Raw genomic sequence first — 11,196 nt, forward strand, 5'->3', positions numbered from 1 at the left:
CAACAACAGTGGAAGCTAGAAGAAACACACTGACTAGAGCTATACCCGCAGAATTCTGAGGAAAAATCAGTTCAACTTAAATTTACCCTTTATTGAGTGTAATGATAAAATGAGCATTTTATTTTATTTTTAAAAAATATATATTTTATTGATTTTTTTACAGAGAGGAAGAGAGATAGATAGAGAGCTAGAAACATCGATGAGAGAGAAACATCGACCAGCTGCCTTTTGCACACCCCCTACTGGGGATGTGCCCGCAACCAAGGTACATGCCCTTGACCGGAATTGAACCTGGGACCCTTCAGTCCGCAGACCGACGCTCTACCACTGAGCCGAACAGGCTTTGGCAAAATGAGCATTTTAAATATGCATTTTATCAGCAACTTACTCTGTGCCAATTCATTCTTAAGAGACTAATGGAAGATGTTCCACCATTGTAAGGGAATAAACAAAGAAAGTAGACATAAGCTCCAGGAATCAGGAGACATAATATCAAAATACTGAAGAGAATTTCCAGTATAATTGTAACTTTTAGTCTATTCTTGTATCCCTTTCTTTATATTTTCAATTATATTAGCAAAAAAAATTTAAGATAACCAACGTTTTATATTTTGCAACTTTTAGAAATGATTTATAAAGAACAAAGTTAATCTTCTTTTAAATTAAGCTTTACATTTTACTGTTCCTCTCTATCACTATAATATTCTTCAATCATATACTATGTGTTCAATTTCACATTTAAGCTATTAGAAATTTTTAATAATGTGCAATTGTTTTCTGTATTTACTTAGAAATCTACAAGTTTATCTAAATACTTTTTCTTTAAAATGATTATAAAGTAAAAAAAAATGATATATTTAACTGAAGAGTTATATACTCTTTGTTGCTTGAAGATTAGTTGCTTTGGATAATTTAAAAAACAATCTAATTTATCAATAACTTGTCAGTTTTTATTATGTGATGACAGTCTGTCAATTGAGAAGACTGTAGGAAAGCATTTTCATTAGAAAGTTGACATTATAATTTGATGAGCCTTGCATTTCAATGACAATCATTCTTGCCTTTCAGTCAGCATGTTCTGTTTAAAATTCAGTATAAGATATATTATGATGAAGGCTATCAATTTAAAAACCCTATCCCTTTCTGATGTTTTCACTTTTAAATTAAAAGCACAGAACACGATTTCTCACATTTAGACTCTTATATTTCTAAAACATTTGATGAGTTGGCTTACATAATTGCAAATATTTTAAAGCTATGCAAAATTAATCTTTTACTAGCTAGACCAGATATTATAGAAATATTTACTTTGAGATATGTTATAAAAGTGATTATCAAATAAAATAAAATTAATAAATGAAGGCAATTTACTATATTGAATAAGATAGTTTGATTTTTTTCAAAATTCTAGACTTATTTTAACGAATAAAGTGCTCTTGATTCCAAATATTATTTTATATGCAAAACTATACTACAATATTACTAAGAATGGAATATAAAATATCCATAGTTGACTATAAATTAGATTTTTTTTTTCAAACCTCAAATTTAACAAATCAATCTCTATTACAATACCCAGTGCTCCTATCTTAAATGTGATTGACTAGTTTTTGGCTGAAGTTGCTATGATGAAAGATCCCAATAATTCCATCTTCATTAATATGATCTGAGATTATACTTTCTAGTTTGTTTGTTTTTTCATTCATTTGTTTGTTTGTTTTTGTTTGTTTGTTTTTTGTCAGGAAACAGAGCGCAAATACCAAAAAGTCGAGGGAGATGGCTCTCACGTGACCCTGAAGCTTCACAATGAAACATTTGATGATAAAGCTGTGATGATGAGTACCATTGTGGAGAGACTGAGATTCTAATACTGAGAAAATGTCTTGGAAGTAATACTTCCATATTGCTTCCATATTTTATTTAAGCATCACCTGAAAGCAAAATCTTCAAGAAGGCAACACAATTTCAGAAATATGTTACAAAACAATGCTCACCCATACATATGTATTTGAATAATGAAACATTGTGTTTTTTTTGTTGTTGTTGTTTTGTTTGCTTTTTTGTTAATTTCATGTTTATGGGCACATCTTTTAAACACAGAAAAATATTCAAAACACATTTCTTTCATTCCCTTGTGAATAATCTATAAATGTTCTATAATTTTTGGTGACTGAATAATTAATTGTGTCACCCTTAAAATATGTTACTTGAGGCTAGAAAAGCCATCAAGATTAGAGCTATGGCCAAAACCGTTTTGGCTCAATGGATAGAGCCTCGGCCTGAGGACTGAAAGGTCCAGGGTTCGATTCCAGTCAGGGGTATGTACCCTGATTGCGGGCACATCCCCAGTAGGGGGTGTGCGGGAGGAAGCTAATCTATGATTTTCTCTCATCGATGTTTCTAATTCTCTATCCCTCTCTCTCCCTCTCTGTAAAAAAATCAATAAAATATATTAAAAAAAAAGATTTGAGCTATGGAATCAGATAGCCTGGATTCAAATATTAGGCCCATAATCAGCCTGAAGAAAATCACGCCCCAAACCTAGCTCAACACAATTTTTCTCCAGTGTGAAGTGTGAGCACTTCCCTCACAGCTTTCTTATGGCTGTTGATCTTGATCAGCATGGATCACCTATTTTGCTATGTGGCATGATAAAGGGTATACAAATGCAACGGCTGCTGTTACTGTCATTATATTGCAACATCTGTCACATGGCACATATTTGGTGAATGAAGAAAAGAGCATATGGAAAAAAGGAGACAAAGATATTATTATTGCAAAAAAATTATTTGTTATATGTGAAAAAAACACACACTCTGCTAAAAATATATACTTATCCTCTATTTTCCAAAGGAAATGAATAGAGAGAACTGGTAGTTTTCATTTGATAGAAATACTTTTGCTATGACTTCATCAATTTTCCTCTAAAAAACCATCACTACATATATATATATATATATATATATATATATATATATATATATATATATATATAAAAGTGAGTTCTCTGTGCATGTTTACTGGTACTTCCTTCACACATTGGAACACTTGACTCAACCCAGACAAAGTCTACCCACATAAAATATCAAAGCAAACTGTATTAAAAGGGCATTTTATTTCTGAATTGGGCATGTAAAATATACCCTCATATCCCACATAAAAGTTTTAAATGTTGACCATCTTCTTTGATGGCAAGAAACCTTCTGTCTCTCCCCCACACCACATTTTGAGCCTCATTTACAGGGTGGAAATCAGCTCCAGTTGTGCCATACCCCAAATTTCCTATTCTTTGAGGTCCCTGGCAAAACAGATTTACCCTTTGCAGTTCATGTGATAATACTTCCATGATTTCATTGAAGTTATCTCATAAAATATAATGATAAACAGAAGGGTTACCCTTTTTTTTCTAGTGGGATTGCTTTATATAAAGAAGTATAATTTCCCTTGTGGTTTGGAGTACCATATGGCTTTTCCCGCTTGCTTTAGAATTTTTGTTACAAAACAATAAAGATTAGATGTATTCTTTAAGGTTAAAGAGACCCCAAAACTATCACAGCTTTCATCATCAGGCTACAACACATAGCTAATGTAATACCCCCCCCACTTTGGAAGCTAGGATAAAATGGTGATGTTAACAGGTTCTAAGAGCTGTCATGAGCATTAAATCAGTGTGTGGGTTGTTCAACATCAGATTTTTCATATATATATATGCTGTGATAGATTGAACTGTTTATATAACATTTGTAAGTGCTCAGTTATTTGACTGTATTTTCAAAAGCCACAAAATGCCACATCAAAGCCACCCCAGTTTGACTGTCAACAGAAGTGAAACATACTGGCTTTTCTCTTCCATCTTACTCAAATTCAAAAGAAATGTTTCTCCAATTGATTTTAAAACAAGGTTAGGCGGGAGCATTCCACACCCTTACATAGTCAGGGTGTTTATAGAAACCCTATTTAAAAACATATCTGCTTTCACTTGTGACCACACACTCTTTACCTTAACCACATTTATCTATTTATAGAATTTATCTAATTCTTACTATTAAATCTGAGTTAGTTGAAGCCAGGAAACCCTCAAACATTCACTATCAATGTAACATGATAGTGAGGGAAGAGGTGGTTAAATTGCAATGTTTTCTTATTCCTAGGTCAAATTTCTGCCATACTCTGCCCTATCTCTTGTTCCCTCTGTGTCTTTAGAATTATTTCTCTGCTTTATCAGAAATGCCTGTGTGCTATTTTACATTTGTTGTAAGACCCCTGGTTTTCTCCCAGATTTCAGGCTTCACACCATACTCTTGACTAGTTAACTCCTTCACTGGTTTGGCTTCTAATGAATTAAAAACTAAAAAACACCATTTGAGAGGCATCTCTTTGTGCCATTGTCAAATCTTTGAACTTGTATTGAATACACTTAAGCTGTGCTTCACATGTTCTTTTGGTATGTTAGAGCTAGTCTAAAATAAAAAGGCTGTTCACATTGAGACAAGAACAGGTATTTTGCTGAGACTGGTTTGGCTCAGTGAATAGAGCGTCAAACTGCGAACTGAAGGGTCCCAGGTTCGATTCCGGTCAAGGGCATGTACCTTGGTTGCAGGCACATCCCCAGTAGGGGACGTGAAAGAGGCAGCTGGTTGATGACTCTCATTGATCTTTCTAACTCTCTATCTCTCTCCCTTCCTCTCTGTAAAAAATCAAAAAATATATATTTAAAAAAGAACAAGGTATTTATTTGACGTTAAATAATATTTATTTGGGAATCATTAATTCAGGAAGAAGCCCAAAAAAACTTTTCAATTTGTAGACAAAGGCAATGGGTATTTATGAGAGAGGAAAGCGGATGCTTAAATCAGTAGAAGAAAGGCATTTCTATCCGTGCAGATAACATGACATACTCTTTATTAATTCTAAACTATGTTTTAAATTGCTTTGTCCAGTAGTCATAAGTCTAGTAGTCCAATAATTGCTTTCTTTCTGTCTTAACAAGCAAGTTCTAAGGAAAGAACATTGCTTAGCCTCAACCCAAGGTTATTTTTCCCAGTTTTAACATTCCAAAGGTTTGAGACATAAATTGTGCAAGGAAGTTCCTCTAGCATAGCAGCTCCAGCTCCTTTATATTTTTTCAAAATACATTTTTATTGATTTCACTTTCTGGGTCTTCATTTGGTAATACATAAAGAGAGCAATGTATTAAATGACTTTAAAGAAACATATTTTATTTTCCATAATTTGATAGTCCTCTCTCTCTTTCTCCCCCTCTCTTTCTCTCTCTCTCTCTCTCTCTCTCTCTCTCTCTCTCTCTCTCTCTCTCTCTCTTCTCTCTCTCTCTCTTTTCTCTTTTTCTTTCTCTCTCTCTTTTTTTTTTTTTTTTGAAGATTAGTACTTTCTATGTAATAAATTCCAGACTATGTTCCTCAGAACTTCAAGGAAATTGGAAAGCATAAGAATTCTAAAGAAATTCTCAATACAATTAAAGTAATAGACAGAAAAGCTGGGAAGAATTATTTGCACTCATTTACAAAAATAATTGTTCCAGAAGTCTCATTTCTTTATAGAATACCCCATAGACAGGGGCTCTGTGTCAATAGCCCAGAATACAGGATATTCAGCTTCTAATCCCATATAGGGCTGTGTAATTTCCAAAAATCTTTTAACTATTAAGGAATTCTGTTTCCTCATTTAAAAAAAATATATATTAGGTGAGATGCACTATATAGTTCATTTTCTGTCTAAATTATTATACACATTTTTATGTAATCATATTAGGTTTTATGTATTAAAAAACATTATTTCTTAGAATTTGAAGAGCAAATTTGGTAGATTTAGTAGAGTTAAAAAGTTAATTTTAGACAACAAAAATTAATAGGGCTTCTTTGACCACAGTATTTAAAATTATTTGTTTTCTTTATTTTAAAATTGTTTCTTGTTTATTTCTCTTCCTTGAATGTTGGTCCCTAAAAGACAAAGATAGTATCTTCCTTATTTCTCCATTCCACAAAAAATGCCAGGCATATGAAAGCAGTTTGACAAAATTTTTTGAACAAAAAAATAAAAATTAAAAAGATATTCCTTATCAAACATATTTTTAAACTATTAGGAATAAAGAATATTTCTGAGATGGAGATGGGTCAAAGACATATTAACATTTATGTGAAGGACTGTTTAATGAAAGGTAAATATGTTTCATTTCTCTTTTATCACACATTTCTTGTGTCAAAATTTTAATTTAATTAAACTAATTTTTTCTTAAGTGTCCACCATATTCTTGAAGAGAAAATGGGATTTAGAATTAGGAATGAATACCAATTCTGACTTTTTCATTCACTATTATATGAACCTGAATAAGTATCTCACTATTCTGAGTTATAATAATTTCAACTGTATTTGGGGGGGGGGGGGGGTGATAATACCTATTTTCTAGCACAGTATCAAATATTAAATTAAGTAATGTATATAATGTGCTTAAAACAGAATGTAGCTCTGACCAATTACTTGATTTTTCTTTGCAAATAGTATTACTATAAATATTCAATGGAATGAAGTAGGTCCAAAGTATTAAAATGATTTATATGTTTCTATTTTAATAAGAAATAACTTCTTATCTCCCACATTTTTTACTTCACTTTTAAAATAATTTTTGTTTCACAAATGCCTTGGAAATTCTGATGAAAAATTAAGTCTCCAATATATGTGCATGTACAAATAGAGCACAATTATATACACATGATTTTGTCAAATAGGTTAGGAGATTGATTGGCTCATTGAAGTCAATCTCTTAATTTATATCCTCAACAAATGAAAATTAAATTTAGTTAGTAATATTGGAAATTTCACAGACAAGTTCAAGGAATGCCCTTCCATTGGGGAAAATAAAAAAAAATAAAAATCACATCTGTTGTACATGCTGTTAATATTGTACTTTTAAAAATATATATATTTTTATTGATTTTAGAGAGGAAGGAAGAGGGAGATAGAGATAGAAACATTGACGATGAGAGATAATCATTGATTGGCTGCTTCCTGCACACCCCACACTGGGCATCTAGCCCACAGCCCCAGCATGTTCCTGACTAGGAATTGATCCCTCACCTGGGTCATAGGTTGGCGCTCAACCACCAGACTGCACAAGGGGGGCTGGGAGGTAAAACTGTACATTTTATCTTTCATTGTGATATGATAAGAACAAAAGGCAAGAGAGTGGAGGTTATTTCTCAAATTCTATGAAAAATCATCAAGCAACTAATACTCAAAGGATTTACTATTAACCAGATAGGAAATGGTCAAATGATTGGAAAATTAGACCTTGTTCATTACTGACAATTAGCAAATTTGTTTCCAAGCGTTATTTTGAAATTAACTTCAGGGTTTATATCCCTTCAACAGAACAAGTCTTGTCACCCCAATTTGTTAAACCTTTATAATCCATGGTCAATTTTGGTAAGCATAAAAGGGTAAGGCCTCATTGATGGAACTCAAATTGCAAAATAACTAAATATCTGAATAGACTTAAAACATTGGCAATTTTGATAACACACTTTGAAATTAAATTGGCTCCTAAAGCTTGTACCATGCTACTCCCCATGCTCACTTCACTCTTGCCTTGCCTCATCAATTCCAAAACTTGTCTATACAGACTTAAATTACTTTTTTTACATTCTGATTTAAAAGGAAGAAAAAAAACAGAGAACTAAAGCAGTTATTCAAGTTCTTTTAATCAATATGTATGTCTCAGTTACTGTGGTGCCTACTGTCTTCCTCTGACCCGCACTCCTCCTCAACTCCTCCTGGTAATGGAATCTGATCCTTCATCCTTGGGGCAGGCATGTGACAGAAGGTGAGGGGCTCATAATCCATAAACTAGCATAGAGATATTTGTCCAGGTGTTGACATAATAATCCAAGAAATAATCATTGGAATAACTTCTCTGGATTTGTTAACTGGACTTAGTGCATCTGTGCACTGGGGTTTTGGAGGATTATGGTTATGCATCTGGAGGGAGTAAAGATACCTTGTTTTTCTATGGTCATAGAGCTGTATGGATATAACCTCAGAGCATTTTTTTCCCCCCACCACATGGAAAGAATGAAGCTATTATTCTGAAAACAGCAAAGATGAAAGACTTCAGAATCTATCTTGAGAATATCGAGGTTCAGTTGACCAGAAATGGCATGATGCCTACAGTTTTTCATTCGATTCTGTGAAGTATGCTAGTGTCTTTTTGATAAATTTGTTTTGCTTAAAAAATAAAATATAATGAGGGAGATGCCAAATATCTGGAGATTAAGAGACATGACTCTTTATGTAGTTTTACTTCTCCCTCTGCTCTCATGTGTCCACATACCAACTCTAATCTATATTAAAAAATATATATGTATATCCATGCTATTTTTAAAACCACAATCCGTTCTCTTTCCTCTCCAAAGTATTGTACACAGAAGAGAGAGAGAGAGAGAGTTCTATTTATTTCTCAAATATTCAAATGGTAAGTGTGACAATAGATTATGTTCATTTAGATTTAGGCCAGATTTCTCGGAGAAAGACACTATAATGGAGAGGAATTGAATGCAAGGGGTTTTAGGAGGGTGCTCTCAGGAGAAGCTGATTGTAATGTAGTTTCAACTGCACCCTCAGCCCATCCTATCAAGAGCAAGTACCCTTCTTATACAAGACAAATGGTCAAGCATTGAACACTACTATGAGCCAGTCATTAGAAACATGATGTACTTGGGGAGGGAGTTTATCTTGGGCAAGACAGCTTCTTTTTAGCCAAAGGCAATTTCCAGAAAGATTAAGCCATCTACACTAATAAAAGAGAAAGATACTAATTGACCTCACCTCTGCTGTCCACAGCCAATCAGGAATGATAATAAAATAAACCCAACAAAGATGGCGGGTAAATTTGCTTATGCAGGTGGAGAAGGCAGCCCCAGACATGGCCCACGGGGTCCAGGTGAAGATTAGGGACCTGGGGGTCTCCGGGAACACTGACTGCCCACGGGCCATCTGTGGACACGGGTGGAGCAAGCCCAGGTTGAACATTTTAATGAAAACGAGATGCCTGTGCCGAGTGCCACCACACCCCATCCCAGGTGAGGAGAGGGAAGTGGGAAGTTAGGAGGGACCAGGGCTCCAAAGAGGCTAGAAACAAACTGCAGGCGTGCTACCAGGAGGAGCTGCTGAAACATGAGGATGCAGAGGGCTGGCTGATGGAGGTGCGCAAAGGTGCAGATGAGGTGGCTCTTGCTTGCGCTGAGCTGGAAAAGTGCATGGACAGCCTGATGGATGAACTCGCCTTTCTGAAGAAGGTGCAAGAAGAGATCACCGAGCTGCAAGTGCAGATTCAGTACGCTTAGATCTCCGTAGAGATGGACGTGTTCTCCAAGTCCGACCTCTCCACTCTGCTCAAGGACACTTGCAGCCACTACAAGAAGCTGGCTGCCAAGAACATGCAGAAAGCAGAAGAAAGGTACAAGAGCATTTTCACTGTGCTTATCAAGAGCACTGCCAAGAACACCTACTCAGTGTGCGCCACCAAAGATGAGATGTCCGAGAGCCAATGCCTGCTCAATGCCAAGAACCTGGAGATGGAAGCAAGCCGGGGCATGAACGTAGCGCTGGGAAAGCAACCTCAAAAGCTGGAGGATAAGCAGAATGCCAACGACAGTGCTATGCAGGACACAATCAACAAATTAGAAAATGAGTTGAGAACTACAAAGAGTGAAATGGCATGATATTTAAAAGAATACCACGACCTCCTCAATATGAAGATGGCGGTGAGAAGACCCAGTTCAGTTTCACCAGCATGGGAAGCATAGCCAGCGGCTACTCCCAGAGTTCCCAGGTCTTTGGTTGATCTGCATATGGTGGTTTACAGACTAGCTCCTACTTGATGTCCACTCTCCCCTTCTTAATACACCAGCCATGTTCAGGAGGAGCAGTTAGAGATGGAAGAGACCACTGAGGCTGCAAAAGCCAAGGAAGCTAAGGCTGAACCCCCTTTGAAGGAGAAGCTGAAGGAGAGGAGAAGGGAAGGAAGAGGCTGAGGAAGAGGAAGGAGAGAAAGAGGAAGAAGATGCCAAAGAAGAATTTGAGGATGCAAAGGAGGAAAAAGAAGGTAAAGGTGAAGGAGAAGATGCCTAAGAAGCTGAGGACAAGAAGAAAGATGAAGGTGCTGGGAGGAGCAAGCAACCAAGAAGAAAGATTGAGCCCCCCTTTCCTTAATTATTTCAGGAATAATCCTCCTGAAACCAGATCAACCCTGTCACCAACCAAGCAGGTGAGTTCCTGATACAATATGAATTAAGAAGTCAATATATGTAACATTCTTGAGGTGACTTAGGTTGGACATTAAATGTTGTGCTATGACTTATCTCCTTATGTAGAGTATTTGTTTACTTGCAGAGTGGCTTCCTGGCTTGCTGCCAGCCTGTGCATGGTCCACACTTATGAGTTCAGGATCTATGACAATGTGAATAATTCAGATGTTTACAATAAAAACACATGAATATATAAATTCATTAATGTTAATGTTAAACTTCATGGAAAAAATAGTCCTTTGAATTTTTAGTGTTTAGAAATTACAGACCTTAAATCATGTGCAATAAACAGTAAATAAAATTATACTGAATGACAACAAAAAAAATACATTAGGGCCAGGAAACTTTCAAAAAACTAGGGAACCATTCCCAAATCAGGAAGGGAAGTCACAGGGTATGTATTATTGCTACAAATGCAGTATTTTTTTTTACTACTTACAACATATAAAATGGAATGTATTAGATGCCTTCTTATCACATAAAGTACTTATTCTCATAGAGTAATACTGGTAGATAGGTTATAGTAATGGCAGTATGTCATATCCTACCAATATTAATAAAAGGGTAGTATGCTAATTACACCATGAGGCCTTCCAGATGTCCTTCCAGACAAAGCCATGGTGGCAGGGCTGAAGCAGAGGTGGTTAGGGATGATCAGGCCAGGAGGGGGGCAGTTGAGGGTGATCAGGATGGTGGGGGAGTGCAGTTGGGGGCAAGCAGGCCAGCAGGTAGAGTGGTTAGGGGAGACTAAGCAGGCAGGCAGGTGAGCAGTTAGGAGCCAGCAGTCCTGATTGGGAGGAGTTAGTCTGTTAGTCTGACTATCGGTTTAGGCCTGATCCCACAGGTGTCCCAGATTATTGAAGAGGATGCAGGCCAG

The 11,196-nt window shown here is 35.8% G+C and overlaps 1 pseudogene; it reads left to right on the forward strand.

Moving 5' to 3' along the window:
• The first annotated feature begins 8,889 nt into the window (after positions 1-8,889).
• LOC118729537 lies at positions 8,890-10,143 on the forward strand (annotated as a pseudogene).
• The last annotated feature ends 1,053 nt before the right edge of the window (positions 10,144-11,196 follow it).

The sequence above is a fragment of the Pipistrellus kuhlii genome, unplaced genomic scaffold, assembly GCF_014108245.1.
Source record: "Pipistrellus kuhlii isolate mPipKuh1 unplaced genomic scaffold, mPipKuh1.p scaffold_m20_p_3, whole genome shotgun sequence".
In the NCBI taxonomy this organism is placed as follows: domain Eukaryota; kingdom Metazoa; phylum Chordata; class Mammalia; order Chiroptera; family Vespertilionidae; genus Pipistrellus; species Pipistrellus kuhlii.